This window comes from Balaenoptera borealis (assembly GCF_965194805.1).
Source record: "Balaenoptera borealis genome assembly, chromosome: 5".
NCBI classification, from domain to species: Eukaryota; Metazoa; Chordata; class Mammalia; order Artiodactyla; family Balaenopteridae; genus Balaenoptera; species Balaenoptera borealis.
In genome coordinates, this window is record NC_138862.1 from 117,166,470 (window position 1) to 117,183,114 (window position 16,645).

The 16,645-nt window shown below is 38.8% G+C and overlaps 1 pseudogene across 1 annotated transcript in view; it reads left to right on the plus strand.

Annotated features, from left to right (window-relative positions):
* Nucleotides 1–4,366: 4,366 nt before the first annotated feature.
* LOC309629528 (ceruloplasmin-like) overlaps nt 4,367–16,645 on the plus strand; it is a 40,830-nt pseudogene continuing 28,551 nt past the window's right edge. The window contains exons 1-5 of the transcript in view: nt 4,367–12,487; nt 13,330–13,580; nt 14,740–14,951; nt 15,454–15,624; nt 16,307–16,549. The product of the transcript in view is annotated as a ceruloplasmin-like (transcript). The remainder of the gene's footprint in view (nt 12,488–13,329; nt 13,581–14,739; nt 14,952–15,453; nt 15,625–16,306; nt 16,550–16,645) is intronic.

Below are 16,645 nucleotides of genomic sequence, written 5' to 3' on the forward strand. Positions count from 1 at the left end.
GGTGTGTAACATTACCAATAACAGTGCACACTGACACAACGGGAAGTACATGATATTACACTGTGTTCTTGCCAAAAAAAGTTTAAAAATAAATTATGTTTAAATAATTTTAAGTTATTAATTTTAAGTTGAAAAAAATTTAAATGGTTTAAAAAAAAACAAGAAATGGTTAGCCTGAATCCAATAATGAGGAAACAATCAGACAAATCCAGATTGTGGAACATTCCACAAAATAGCTGCCTAGTGATCTTCAAAAATGTAAATATAATAAAGGACCAAAAAAAGTCAAGAAATTGTTCTAGAATAGTGAAGACTTAAGAGACCTGACAACCAATTGCAAATATGTTCCTTGATTGGCTCCTGGGTCAGAAAAAGGAAGAAAATAAAAGCTATAAGGGACATTATTGAGATAGTTGGGGAAATTTGATTATGGACTGTATATTAGTCAAGTTTTTGGTATCAATGTTAAATTGGGTGTGATAATGCTATTGTGGTAATATATGAGAATTCCTTGTTCTTAGGAGATGCATGCTGAAGTATTAGGAGTGACAAATTACTTTTAAAGGGTTCAGAGAAAAAATAAATATATAGAAAGAGATAAAGCAAATGTAGCAAAAGGTTAACTATTGATGAATCCAGGTAAAGGGAATACACGTGTTCATTGCATTAATTATTCCTTCAACTTTTCTGTAGTTTGAAATTTCAAACTAAAAAGTGGGAGGGGGGCAAACAAAGAGTGTGTAAAACACAAAAATGAATAGAACACATGTGTATCAAAGGGCTTGAAAATGTGACTGTTAAAAGTGCCAGCACAGCTATTATTATGGTTTATATGTTTTAAGTATCTTGAAAGATGAATTCCAAGGAGAATAAATCCATGTTTTTCAAATGAATCATTTATAAGAAAGAATTGACTCTGTTAACCCCTGAAGTCAGATACCCAGCTTGTATATAAAGTCCTTGAAAGGGCTCTTTCAGAATCATTATTTCTTTTTCTCTAATTAAACTTTTTCATAAAAGAGCCAACATTGTCTTCTACCATTTTTATTGTAAGTATGAACCCAGTGATTGTTTAAAGTGACCTTTTATATTACTCACTATTTAAACATTTCTTCCCATATGACACAAATATCTTTCTGAATCCATTGTGTCAATATATCTGTTACTCCGTGCTATAAATAGAATGCCAATCAAATGTAAATAATGCAGGATTTGAAAGTCACTAAAAGTAATGGGGAACTACCCAAATCACACACAAAGTTCTGACAAATAAGGATCTGGCAGAGTTAGGATAGGAAACATTTAAAGAAAAAGTCAAAAAGTATGATAACAGGTTATGATATCTAAAGAATGATTTGACTATTGTAGATTAAGAGATTCCCTTAGGATGCCCTCTAATATTTAGGCAAAATAACCCTACTTGAGAAAGTGCTGCAAAAATCAAAAGTGAAATGAAAGACTCCATATTGTGCTCTCTTAAAGTTTTGTCGATAAAAATGACAGCATTTGAATCTAAACAACATCTTGATTTATTTTTGGTTGATTCTAAGATTTGGTGCAGACTTACAAGATAAATTAAAATTGTGTTAAATATTAGATTGAACCGTGTGGAACTGTCATTTTTATAAATCAGAAAAGTAGGGTTTAAACTAATATAAGATAAAATAAGCTTATTAATTGGTTTGCATTTCTAACAATAAAGTCCTAGTAAAATATTTTGTTTCCAGTTGCAAATGAATTCACTTTAAGTGGCTAATTTTTGATCACAATTATCTTTGGTTATTTATCTACATTTGGGGGTTACAGTGGCATTTGGAGGGCAGAGGTAGAATCCACCCACTGCTAGGAACATTGTTTCAGTGGGAGAAAAGTCATCCTGGGGTCCAAATAATGAATTAAAAATTAATTTTTGCAATCAACCCATTTTTTAACTGATAACATGCTGAAGAATTATGAATGTGACTTTGGTTTAATAAGATACACATCCAAATGTGCATATCCAAGTGACTGTTGATATTTTCAAAGCCATCACCATGGGAGCTTCCACAGACATTTTCATGATAAGGTCAAGGTTACAAACAGTTCTGTGGTCTTATCCTCTGGAATCGCCCTGAAATTCTGTGGCAATAATTCCTTTTACTGTCTTTCAAGATGGTGAATAGTCATCCACTGAAGATGGGTTGGTTTTTTAGTAATGCAATAAGTAAACAAACTGGGCAATATCTTTGAGGGCACACATAAGAAATGATGTTTATGTTCTTGTATGGCCATATTTTACTTGTGGCTGTACCGTCACCCACAGGCCCTCCTCAGTCATTATACTGCCCGATTTTATAATGCCATTACCCGCTGAGCAACTGGAAAAGGCAAGGCATGTAGAAACTCTCCATAACTATTTGCTGAATGTTGAATTCATGAATGAAGCTATGACTTCTTATATATGAGTGTCATTCACATACATAGTGAAGTAGAAATGGCTCACAGTTGGTAAACAAAGAAGACAAAAAACTTTTTTTCCAGTACAATTTTCTTTATTGATCTTGCTGCTTTATATCTCAGTATTTCTGGGCAGTTGAGTACCTCTGAGCTGTACCAAGATCCCCCAGTTCCTCTCCCACAAGAGTCCTGATCCACTTCTAACAGCAAGGAGTTAAGGCTCTGCTAGTTTAGATTAATCTGGTGGTTTAAAATTGTTCTGTTTTCTTTGAAGTACATTGATTTGCAAAATCACTGTTTGCTCATCCTTAAAGGTACAGGGAACCTGGATAGGCAGGACTCGTCAGCACTGTATTGTTAAGGAAAAAAAAAGATTTCTCATGCTGAGTTGTGCATATTTGTGTCTGAAAATAGGAAGTAGGAACATTAGGAAGGATCTGCAAAATGATGTCCACAGAGCCACTGGGTCCTGGTTCCACCAAGTCATTGACTGATAATCTGAAAATCATCAGCAAACTTAGTAAAATAGTGAAGCAGAGTGACAGTTTTGTGGATGCAAAAGAATCCTTAAAGGTAATCCAGCCCAAAACAACAAATGCTGGAGAGGGTGTGGAGAAAAGGGAACCCTCTTGCACTGTTGGTGGGAATGTAAATTGATACAGCCATTATGGAGAACAGTATGGAGGTGCCTTAAAAAACTAAAAATAGAATTACCATATGACACAGCAATCCCACTACTGGGCGTATACCCAGAGAAAACCATAATTCAAAAAGACACATGCACCCCAATGTTCATTGCAACACTATTTACAATAGCCAGGACATGGAAGCAACCTAAATGCCCATCGACAGATGAATGGATAAAGAAGATGTGGTACATAAATACAATGGAATATTACTCAGCCATAAAAAGGAACGAAATTGGGTCATTTGTAGAGACATGGATTGATCTAGAGACTGTCATACAGAGTGAAGTAAGTCAGAAAGAGAAAAACAAATATCGTATATTAACGTATGTATGTGGAACCTAGAAAAATGGTACAGATGAACCGGTTTGCAGGGCAGAAATGAGACACAGATGTAGAGAACAAACATATGGACACCAAGGGGGAAAAGTGGTGGGGGGGGTGGTGATGGTGGGATGAATTGGGAGATTGGGATTGACATATATACACTAATATGTATAAAATGGATAACTAATAAGAACCTGCTGCGTAAAAAAAAAACAAATTTCTAAAATAAAAAAAAAAAAAGTAATCCAGCCCAAAAACTCATAATAAAGAGGAAAATGCCTGAGGTGCAGAGAGAATAATCTGCTTTCCCAACACAGCATGTGGATTAAGAACATGGACTTTGGAGCCAGAAATGCCTTGGTGTTCAAATCCTGGCTCTGTCTCCAGCCAGCTATGTGACTTGGACTGAGTCTTCCCTTCTTTCTGTTTTAATTGCCTCACTCTTGAGGTTGTCAGGATTAACTGTATTAAACTCATAAAGTGCTTAACACAAAGAAAGCACCTCCCAAATTGTTGTTATTATCATTATTGTTGCTGTTGTTGTTTTCCTAGGCCACAAAGCCAGTTTCAGGATGTACTACAATACATTCATCCAATAAATATTTATTAGGCACATGCTTTGTACCAAACACTGTTCTAGGTGCTGTAGATACATCAACAAACAAAACCAACAAAATCTCTTCCCTTATGGAGCTTTCATTTTAGTAAGGACAGACAGGCAATAAACTATAAACCTGATAAATAGGAAAGTTTTACAGTAAATTAGAAGATGATATGTACTATTGACAAAAAAAAAAAAAGCAAGGGGGGGCGGTGCTTCCCTGGTGGTGGAGTGGTTAAGAATCTTCCTGCCAATGCACGGGACACAGGTTCGAGCCCTGGTCCGGGAATATCCCACATGCCGTGGAGCAACTAAGCCCATGTGCCACAATGACTGAGCCTGTGCTCTAGAGCCCACGAGCCACAACTACTGAGCCTGTGTGCCACAAATACTGAAGCTCGTGAGCCTAGATCCTGTGCTCCACAACAAGAGAAGCCACCGCAATGAGAAGCCTGTGCATCACAACGAAGAGTAACCCCCACTTGCCGCAACTAGAGAAAGCCCACGTGCAGCAACGAAGACCCAACGTAGCCATAAATAAATAAATTAATTAATTAATTTTAAAAATTAAATTAAAAAAAAGTAGGGGGATCCAAGCACTGGGGAGAGGAGAGGTGGAGCAGGTGGCGATATTAAATCAACTGGTCAAGATAGACCTCACTTAGAGTGTGACATTTAAGACTGGAGGGAGGCAAAAAAGGGAGCCGTCAGGATATCTGAGGGAAGAGCAATCAGGAAGAGGGAAGATAGCTCAAGGGCCTTACGTTAAGAGTGGCTGGTATGTTCAAGGAACAACAAAGAGGTAAGCCTGCCTGGAGTAGAGTAAGCAAAGGAGAGGAAAGGAGAGGTGAGAGAAAAGAGGTAATGGGAGCTGAGATCCTTAAGAAGCTTTGAGAGCCATAGAAAGGCCTATGGATTTTACTCTGCAAGAAATAAGGAGCCATTGCAAGACTTTGAGTGGAGGAGTGACCTGATGGGATTTATATTTTTAAAGGATCACTCAGGGTTCTGCTTTCTGGGTTATAATCCTCAGTTTGGCTCAAATGAAATTTTCTTTGTTCTCCTAAGAAAAAAAAGGATCACTCAGGCTGCTGTATTAAGATTAGACTGAGGGGAGGCAACAGTTGAAGTAGGGAAACGATTTAGGAGACTTTAGAGCACCCCAGAGGGGCATAATTGTGGCTTGAACCAGGGAAGTATATCAGTAGAGGTGGTGAGAAGTGGCTACATTTTAGATATATTTTGCACAGGTGACAGACAGGATGTGAAATGTGAGAAAGAAAGAAGCTATGAATGAATCCTAGATTTTTGGCCTGGGATGTTGGAATACCGAAGGTGTCACTAACTGAGATGAAGAAGGAAATGACTGGAATGGCTTTTGGTGGGATGAGCAAGATCAGTCCATTTTCATAATTCTTATCCTTGTTTCTCTATAGGTAAGATATTTCCCCTTTCTGGCTTCTTCCAAGATTTTCTCTTTATCTTTGGTTTTCTGCAGTTTGAATATATGTTTAGGTATAGGTTTTTTGGTGTTGGTATTTTTTTTCCTTTGGTATTTATTCTGGTCTTTGGTGTTCTCTGAGCTTCTTCTTGGATCTGTAGTTTGTGTTTGTCATTAATTGTGGAAAGTTCTTGACCATTATGACTTCAAACATCTATTTTACTCCATTTCTTTCTTCTCCTTCTGGCATTCCAATTTTCTCTATGTTACATCTTTTGAAACTTTCCTACAATTCTTGGATATTCTGTTTTGTTTGTGTGTCTGTGTGTGTGTGTCTTATTGAGGTATAATTGACATATAACACTATATTAATTCCAGGTGTACAACATAATATGTTTTTTGTTTGTTTGTTTGTTTGTTTTCACTCTTTTTTTCTCTTTGCATTTCAGTTTTGGAAGTTTCTTTTGACTAATCTTTAAGCTCACTGATTCTCTCCTTGGCTGTGTCCAGTCTAATAAAGCATCAAAAGCATTCTTCATTTCTGTTACAATGTTTTTGATTTCTAGCATTTTCCTTTGATTCTTCCTTAGAATTTTTATCTCTCTACTTACATTACTTACCTGTTTTTGCATGTTGTTTATGTTTTTCATTATAGCCCTTAACATATTTATCATAGTTATCTTAAATTCCCTGTCTGACAATTCCAACATTTGTGTCATATTTGAGTCTGCTCTGTCCCTTCAGACTTTTTTCTTGCTTTCTGTCATGCCTTGTCATTTTTTGTTTAAAGAGGAAGATGTGGTATTGGGTTATGGTTACTGAGGTAAATAGGGCTTTTGTATAAGGATTTATGATAATCCAGCTAGGAGCTGGGCTTGGTTTAATGTTTTTTAATGTTTGCTATAGCTCTAGGTGCCAGAGGCTTCAAACTTTTCTAGTGTCTCCTTTTTTTCTTTTTTTTTTTTTTGGTCTCCCCTCTTGACTTTGGGCCACCTTAAGTATGTCTTCTTAAGGACACACTGTGTCTTGTGGCTCTTTCAATTGTAATCTGCTTTTTTTATACTGGAGCACAGTGGTAAGGTATGAAAGAGGAAGAACATTCTATAATCTTCCAATAAATCTCAGTCTTTTTCTTTTTTTTTTAATTTTTTGGCCGCACAGCATGTGGGATCTTAGTTCACCAATCAGGGATTGAACCAGCACCCCCTGCATTGGAAGCGTGGAGTTTTAACCACTGGACCGCTAGGGAAGTCCCTAAATCTCAGTCTTTTAGTCAGCCTCTGTTTCTCTCCTGTGACCTTCACAGGTGTTTCTTCTGGTATAGCACCTTTCTCTCCCTTAGATGAACAGGAAGGCTGTAGAGGGCTGGAATGAGAGACATACCCTTCTCTTATGCCTCCGGGAAAAGCCTCTGATCAAGTCTTCCCTCTGGAGAATAAGCCTTTGCTATGGAGAAGTCTCTGGGCCTATTTCACTGGTTTTATTTTTCTCCTTCCCCTGCCAGAGCCATGTGGGGATCTTTCTCAGATCTTCACCTTGAGAACCTGATGGGGTTCCTGGAGATAAAGCCTATGAACGTATGGCCCTTCCCCACCCACCAGCCCGACACTGAAGCTATGGCCTCCTGGAGTTTCTCACTCTCATGCTAGCCCATATTCAGCCTCCAGCAGTTCATTAAAATTACCTTTCAAGTGGTCGTAACATTACACTCCAGGGGTTTCTGCTCCAGGTAAGCTGATGTCTTCTAGATTCACCTGACTCTCCAGATGTGAGGATAGCAGTTTGCCCTACAAATTCCATTCTCTGATGGGTTCAAAAAAAGTTGTTGAATTCCGGCTTGTCCAGTGTTTCTTGTTATAAGAATGGCAGTAATGGCTTCCAAGCTCTTCACAAGTTGGAGTTAAAGCTAGAATTCTTAGGAGTTACTAGGGCATGTTGATTTTGAGGTGTCTGTTGGATTCCTGCTACTCCAGGCATGCTTATGCACCTGCAGCATTGTGATTATCAGAGAGCCAGTGCAGAAATGCAGACTTTCAGGCCCCACCCCAGAACTACAAAATCAGAACTTGCATTTTAAAAGATCCACAGATCTTTCTGGAGATTCATCTGCACATAGATGTCTGAGAAATACTGTATTAAACAAGGAAGTGAAGTTGTGGAAGAGACCACCATATGCACTGGAGTCTGGAGTTAAGCAGAGAGGTCCCAGCTGGAGACATAAATTTCTGAATTTTTGTCATGTTGTTAGTATTTTAAGCCATGAAATAGGTTTCTTTTTCTAGGGAAAATGAGTGTCAATGGATGACTTAGTTGAATAAGTTGTGTTTATTGCTCGTTGCAATGTGAGAGAACCCACACCATGGAGAACCTAGAGTATCTCAGAAAAAGTGTGCTAGAAAGGACTTGTTATAGGATTAGGACTAATGTTAGGTGATTTATGGGGTGCGTAAGGAAGTAGGGCTTTGCTCTGGATTGAATTCAGTGAGGAAGTAGGGGTAATTGTATGATTGGATGTCTTCATAAATCTTGTCTGTAAGGTAGGAGGGTTAAAGCTAAAGGTGTAATAGGTAAAGAAGCAGCCATCAGTTATGGCCAGGATAAGGGAATGTTTGGTTATTCTAAAGGTTTGGACAATGTTCACGTTCCTCATGTGTGTTCAGACATTATTATGGAGTGGTCTTGTTTTTGTCTTGATCTATCCTGGTCACAGTGGTGTTGTCTGATATTGGTGTTCTAGAAATTGTTTATGTCCAACAGGAGAACACCAGGCCTACCTTTGAGTGCCAGGCCAGCTCTGGATATCAGGGGTTGCTTTTCTCTTTCTCATCGGTCCTCAATATCTTCCCTCTATGCCCTTCTACGCCTTGTTTTGTGGGCATCTGGTCCTTCATGGAGTCTAGCCCATACTGTGAAAGTTTGCAATTTATATAGTCTTAACCTGAAAAGGACAGAGGACTTTATCTGCACTCATCTGTCCCAGCTACTAGTTGTTCTACTTATTTAACCTCCTCTAACCCAGAGGACTTCAAAGAGGTTAAATAGTTTTCCACAGAGTAGCCTAGATGACAAGGCAGAGCATTTAGTAGTAAGAGCATCCACCAGCATTTAAGGCCTGAGTTTAAATTCTAGCAATAATACCTACTTGCTTTAGCAAGTTGTTTAAAACCCTCTAGCTCCAGTTTCTTCCTCTAGAAAAAGAGCTTAATAAACTTCCCTTTCGGGATTGGCTGACACAATTAGACCTAGTGTTTAGAAAGTGGCTAAGGAAAATCTGATGGCCATTTCAACAAATGGTGGTTATTGGTAGAAGTAACAGAAAGAATAGAAATGGGTGTAAAAATTGCTGGCATCTTCCCCTTGTCTTTGAACTCCCCATCTTGTCCCCACACCATTTATATCACATTGGTTTGCCTTATTGGAAGATATGGTTAGAATTATACATTCTGAGTAAAACTTAACATTTGTTGATAATATAGAAGTATACATTCTTCAATTATGGGAGCCAATTAGTAAGATCACATGAAAGAGACATTTACTTGGAATCCAATCATTTATATTTGACTCCTGGCTCCATAACTGGGAAGTTTACATCCTACAGCAACTTACCTGACCTTCTGAGCTGTAGATACCTCATCTGTTAAACAAGTATGAGGGGTGGGAGCTAGGGGAGAGTGTTTTGAAGATGACTTTGGGTAATATTTTTCTTTTGTAAGTTATTTTATATATTGTAAAGCTTTTTACAAAGAAAGTTCTATCATCATTCGGTCCTTATGCATATTTTTATGTGCTCAATTTATTCCTTAAACTTATTTTCATTTACGGAATGGAAAAACCAGGAAAGCATTCAAATTTCCCTCCAAGGTATTTGAGCTCATACCTTGGGACCCAATTCAGCGAAGCTTATCTAAATCAGTTGCCTTATGTTCTTGGGCTACCAACCAAGAATATAGTCAAATAATGGTGACCAACTTCAAATCCTGCTGTACCAAAAGACTGATCTACTGAGGGCTATGCAGGAAGGGAAGGACAGGACTGCAAACATAATTTATCTATGGATGAGCCATAAAATACAACATTACCTAAGATAAAGTGCCCCCCTCACTCCCCTCAAAATAGAAACCAGTCCTAGTCATTTGTTGAGAAGAAAAGAACAATGAACATTTACTAACACCATTTTCATTGTCTCAGGGGAGATGCTAACTTTGAATGCCTACATTGTGTCAGGCTGGAAGAGGTCCTCACAGGAGCCCTGAGGTTTCATTATTATTCCCTTCATGTTACAGGTAGGAAGAGACTGGAGTTTAGAATGATTATGCAACTCGTCCCAAATCACACAGCTAGTAAATGGCAGAGTGAGAATTGGAGGTAGATCTGTTTGAAGTGAATACATTAGACTTCTTTGAACTTATTGGGGTACTTACTGAGGGAAAAATATCCCAGCTGAATGGCTCTTCTATTATCTACATTCCAAAGTAAAATTAATGTTCCTAAAAGAAAGAGGAAGTTATAGAATTTTGATAAAGGGACATCTGAAAACCCATTTAAGGCATCCTGTCCCCCTGCCTGATGGGTGGATCTTTCTACAGCAGCTGGTCTAGGTCACAGTGACAGGGAAGGTTATAAGGTTCTTACATACACAGAGAGAAATGTGGGAGACTGTAGCGTCCGACAATTCCAACCCAGTTGGATCTCCTCACTTAGGTCAGAGAGCCCATCCCTAACTCCTCTCTCGTGAAACCCATCATGTCTGACCTGCATCTTCTCCCCACTCTTTTCAACTGCTTCCCAAAGGGTGCCAGATGTGAATCCCTTCCTCGTGGCTCTCTTGTGGGTGATTTCTCCACCCACCATGGTCCCTCTAGGCCTAGCCTTTCTGAATTTCTTCCAACATCTGCTGGTGACATAAAAATCTGCCAAAGCAGTGGGCTGTTTCCCCAGCTTCCTCTTACAACCCTCCGAAGGATTCACAAATGTGAAAAACGTTGTGATATGACAGCCTGCATCTTTTGTCCTGCGTGCAATTTAGCAACTGTTGCTTATAAGGAAGATATTTATAATCTCATTTTTTTAATGCAAAAAAGAAAAAAATTGCAAATATTTTGTTGATTCTTTAAATCAAGTAAATGGAAATGTGCTCTCCTTATAAAAAAATTTTTAAATATAATAATCCTCTCTCTTCCTCTCAGAGCTGTATTTAGTTTATGCCCTTAAGTATGCATATTTACCTGTATGAACGCCCAGAAAAAAATTTACTTCGATCTTTTGTGTTTTAAAAAATAAATGAAGTACACTCATGATAGAAAAAAATATGCTGCAATTAAAATGAAAGATGTAGACATCTAGGTAGTGATATATAAAGGTCTCTAAGACTTGTAGTTCAGGAATAAAAGCCAAGCTGCAGAACAATACATGCCATATTTGCTGCCTTAATATTTCTAAGTGTGGGTTTCTAGACCTAAATCAGAGCGGCCCTCTGACTGTTGAAATCACTGTGGCTTTCAAATTGTAAAACCTCAAACAATACCTAATAGTAATAGATATTCCAATATATGACGATACACAGATCGATGGCAAATAAAGACTCCTACTCTTTTCCTCACTTTTGTAATCCTGGCCAAGGCACTCTATTTGTCCCCCCAAAATTTAACATTTATTTCTTGACATCTCTGGGAGATATACAGAACAAAAAGAAGTGGTCCCTAATCTATTGGAGTTATAATCTATTAGGAGTAGAGAAAATACCACATAAAAATTTAAACAATGCAAACTAGTGTGTGGTTAATTGCCAGCTTTGATACAGCTGCTTGAAACTGAGGACAGTTATTAGTTAGATCCATTAGACAATAACTAGCTTGTCTAGGTATTAGAAAATTGTAATCTGTCTTCACTTTGTTCTTGCAAAATTGCATACCCACCAAGCTTTACATAGCTTAGACAAGGTACCACAACACTCACTTCACCACCCCCCATAAATAGTACCTCTGACATACAAGCCTTAAGGTGTGTGCCCAAGTTGTTTTTCAGGAACAAGGAGTCACCTCTCATTCAGTTCAAACCCGTTAAGACCACCGATCCCTCACCTGGGCCTGTTCAAGTGTCTGATAGGTGACCTTTTGACATCAGAGGGCCAAAAACTCCACCCTCAGAACATACTAATGCCACAATTTTCTGAACATGTGTCCCATGAAGAAACACGAAGCTCATTTTTACCTGTGCAGAACGACAGTTACTTCACATTTTTCTTACCTCCAATCACCTTCCCCCAAGTCTCAGACCACCCTGCTTCTTTATCCCATAAATATCCCAAGCCCCTCACCTTTGAGGAGGCAGATTTGAGACTTGTTCTTCTCTCTTCTCACTTGACTGCTTTGCGAAAAAAACCCTTCTTTGATGCAAACCTTGGTGTCTCAGCGTTTGACTTGGTGCCCATCGGGCAAATAAACCTGATTTGGTAACATAATGAATTGAGAAAGAGGGGGATGTCTGTAGACTAGACTAGACTAGAGGTGATTCCTATAATCCAGAAATAGATAAGAATCGTTAGGGGTTGATGGATGATCTGGGTAGCCCATGTACCCGGTAATTCAACAAGCTCTTAATTGGCAACATACACTGGGTCAAGAACCAGTATTCTCTGTGTGTTGTGCAACATCTCACCTGGCCTGACTAATGAAAACCAAATGCATTTGGAATGGAAATGACATATATGTAGATGACGTGTTTGATGAGCTCTTTTGCCACCCTGATCTATGTAAACAAACTCAAATAAAGGAAGAAAATCTGGATTATAAAAAGAAGACAAACATCACTCAGTTAGCCTCTCCAGGAGCAAGGTTTGAACATGAAGATCCTTTTACCACTGACCTTTCTGGTTTTTATTAGTTCTCCAGGTTGGACAATAGAGAGGCACTACTACATAGGCATTAGAGAAGCTACTTGGAATTATGCTCCTACTGGTAAATATATGCTCAATGTAATGCCTATTTCAGAAGATCAGTAAGTAATACCTTCACACTGAAAAAGTTGCTATCAGAAGTAAACGTTGATAATTATTATTCACTGATAAAATGCTGCTAAAGAATTTTCCATGATTGACCCTTTCAGGGCACATTTGCTATTAGAACCGCTTCCTTTGAATTTTTACTATAAGCATGACATGGAAGACAGGTATTAATATAAATCAGAAATTGCTCCTTCCTGGGATTATTGCCACTCTTGCCCTCATGATGCATATTTCAGGGATCATCTCTAATTCTGTATTTATCATCGATTTTGTTTGAGTGGTGCTCAAGATGTAAAACAACGCTTTCCCTTCTGTTATGGAGTCTATGGCAGAGATTGTAAAATTGCAGCTCTCTTCTTGATTTCTCTGTTCAGATAATTGGGATGAGGAAATCTAGAGGTTATGAGTCGGGTTCTGATTTACTATGTTTGTGTGCCAAATTGCCCCCAATTCTACCAACAAATCCACGAATCACTGAAATGTGTAAACAATCTTAACTTGTAGGAATTGATCTGATGCTTGAGAACTAAAGTAACCTCTGGGTAGGGTTAGAAACCTTTCGTGGTTCAGTACAAAGAATTTGGTAAGGCATTTAAACCGAAATACCATGTATATTACTTGCTACATTTGCATTTGATCTCTTCACCAGAACTTCCAAACTTCTCCTTGCCTACTACCCTGTTTTTGACTCCTTCTAGATTTTCGCCAGTGTCTGGGTTTGTTCTATAAAATTAAGCTGTAACGCTTCTTACTTCTAGTTTCAGTTGATTTAACACTGTTTTCTTTCCAGTCAAAACTTGTTCAAGTTCTTGTTTGTTTGTTTGTTTGTTTACAGAGAGTTTCAGTCCCAAACATATCTAAAACAAAGCCAAGATAGGATAGGACCTGCTTATAAAAAGGCTTTGTATTTTGAGTACACAGATGATATATTTCAAATGATCATTGAAAAACCATCCTGGTTGGGATTTTTAGGTCCAACCATGAAAGAAGAGACTGGAGACCTCATTTGTGTACATGTGAAAAATTTTGCTTCAAGAAACTATAGTTTCCATCCTCATGGAATCACCTGCACTAAAGAAAACGAAGGTAAGTGGGTCCCCTTTCCTTAGATTCCTGAACTTTTGCTTATGAACAGCATGAGCCCAAAACCTCAGGAAAAGCAAGGTAATCGTGAACTAGGAGTAGTTTGGGGTGAATGCGGACTTTTACTTCAGATGTCTTTAATTTTTATATCCCAGATTGGTCTTTAATTTCTCATTTGAAATGAGTGGACCCTCCCCCCTGCACCCAGTGCAATTTCTGGGAAAGAAAACACACTTTTCTCTTATGTAAATAAATAAATAAGTAAATAATTTGGGGATGGGTAGGAGACACTCATGAGCTAAATGTTAGGTTGGCAGAAATATTGTTCTGCCTTCATTTCATTTCCATTTCCTAGTGGATGAGGATTAGCTTCTTGGAAAACATCACTGTCAGGTGAAGTCACTATTTTCCAGACAGTATCTTCTCCCCTAAACATCCACACTCGCAGCTGCCTGATGGTGTTGGAAAAAGGAAGGGAAGAGAAAACTAGCAAATAGGGTTTTGTGTTCAACATGCAGCAAGGTCGTCTCAAAAGATGATAAACGATAGGTTGGTCATGCTTCAAAGTCTTCTGTTGAATGAAGGAATGTTACCTATAATTATCAGATTCCAGCTTCAAGAGGTGGAGATATGAAGACAAATTCTAGGAGAGGAAGCAAAAAAAAGAGAGTAAGACCCCAGATTCAGACTAAGGTAGTAGCTCAGTATAATATCAGCTATGCAGAAGGCCACTTCCCGATGCCTGTGGGCAGCTTGTAGATAACATGGATCCTCTTGAGGCCCTGGGTCCCAAAGTCTGATTTGCAGTATAGAAAATATGGAGGGCAACTCAGAATCCTAGCTCTCTGTATCCAAGATCTAGCACATAGTAGGTACACAATAAATATTTATGGAATCTATCAACAAAGGTGATGATAGTCTGTTAATATGCTGCCTGACTCATTCCAATTTAGTCTGGAAACTGGCCAAGTTGGGCATTCAGGTAGAAACCAAGTAAGGGGGATCTAGGGAGACAGGAGGCAGGAGAGAGGAAGGTGGAGATGCACACTTTATTCTAAAAATACAAATTAACATACATTCATGACTTAATGGAGAAAGCGTGGGTCACATTCAAAACAGTCGTCCGGTGGTTACTGTGACCACACTGCAGGTTGTTTTCTAGGCGCTCTCTATCCTGATAACACCACAGGCCCGCAAAAGGAAGATGATCGGCTAGAGCCAGGGGCAAAGTATACTTACCGGTGGTTTGTAGAAGAAACTCAGGGGCCTTGTCCCAATGACAGTAACTGCATGACATGATGTACCACTCCCATGTAGAAACACTCAAAGATGTGGCTTCAGGACTTCTTGGACCAATTCTGACTTGTAAAAGGGGTTACATTTTTAAAATCTCATTGTAGCAATAGAGCCAACCAGGATACATGGGGTCTCCCTCACCCTTCCAGTGGAATTTTGCTATCAAATGAGCTCTCTTTGCCTGCCTTGACCTTGATTCCCCAGTCAAGAAAGTAACGTTGCCACTTGAACTCTGAGCGCTAGATGGCAATCTTGAGTCCAATGCCGCCATTCAAGTCCAAGAGTGCAGGTTGGACACTAGATGGTAGTCAAACCCAGAGATCATCACCTTAGCCACCTTCACACAAAACTCTGCCACCCTTCTACAGAGAAGTGTTGAACCCACAGGGTGGGAGGAAATAGGGAGATGAGAGGCTGTCTGCCTATTCCTTGCATGCTCAGTTCCTTAGGTTTCTGTCTGTGGAGGTGCAAGATTTTACTTTTACATTTTGAGTGGAATCAGTTAGAATCACTAGTTTATTTCATAGCAAAAAGAATTTCTGCAAAGAGGAAAGTTTGCTGTTTTGCTGTTTTGTTTCAGGAACCCTGGATACAGACATGGAAAAAAATATCCACGAGTCTTACGTTCTGATGTTTTCTATAACTGATGAAAACCGTAGCTGGTATATCATTGACAATATTAATATATCTACTGAATCTGGCCAAGTTAATGCTAGAGATTCTGGCTTCTGGGAGAGCAATCTCATGTGCTGTAAGATTATAAAGAACTTTCTCATTCATTATATCCTATAATTCTAACTTCTATGATTCTATTTCGTGATTTCCCTTTGTTTGAGTTTGTTTAAATGAGTTTCTATTTCCCAGTTTTTTACCCCGGGTATGCTGGTTGATAGGCAAGTCATCTGGTAAATCCTCTTGGTTTCCAAAGTTTCATAGCAAGTAAAGTTAAACAGATGCATTTGTTTCTAACATCTGATATTGATCAAAAGTAGGTGGTGACAGCATAGCAAAGATGTAATTTTAAGGTAATAAAACATTATAGAAGAACAAAGACATAACTGACCAGGTATCTTATGGAAATGTGTTTCTATGTAGAACTTTTCAGAAAAGATGCTCTTATTATCTCAGTCACCTTTATCCTTGTTTTCTTCTTCCATGGACTTAGCTTCTTTCTATTCTTTTCCCCTTTTCACTGCTTCCTGCTTTTTAGCTTACTTTTCCTCCTCTTGCCTCTAAATTTGTGTGCTCCTCAGCTTTAATCAGAAACAATGCTTATGGCCTCTTTTTTGGGAAAACAAATCAAGTCCTGTCGTAGATTATGCATGAGAACAATGATGATACTGCCAGGCTTATGTGATGAGAAAATGCATAGAATCTATACCATGTGGCCTTGATCTAACATGCTTGATAGGTTAATTTACATCTGTTTCCAGCAATAAATGGATACATGTATGGAAATCTGCCCAATCTCACCATGTGTGCAGAGGACAGAGTCAAGTGGTATTTTATTGGCATGGGAGGTGTGTTGGACACACACTCCATCTTTATCCACGGACAAACTCTGATCTCTCGGAATCACAGAAAAGACACCGTTACTGTCTTCCCTGCCTCAATGCAAGATGCCTTCTTGGTGGCCAAGGGTGCTGGAGAGTGGATGCTGGGCTGTCAGATACATGGTAGGGATTTATTCCTTTCACATAATACAGGGTCAGGGGACTCCCAGGGTTACGACCCATTACAAATGCCTCATCTTTCAAATGGGGCAAACTGCC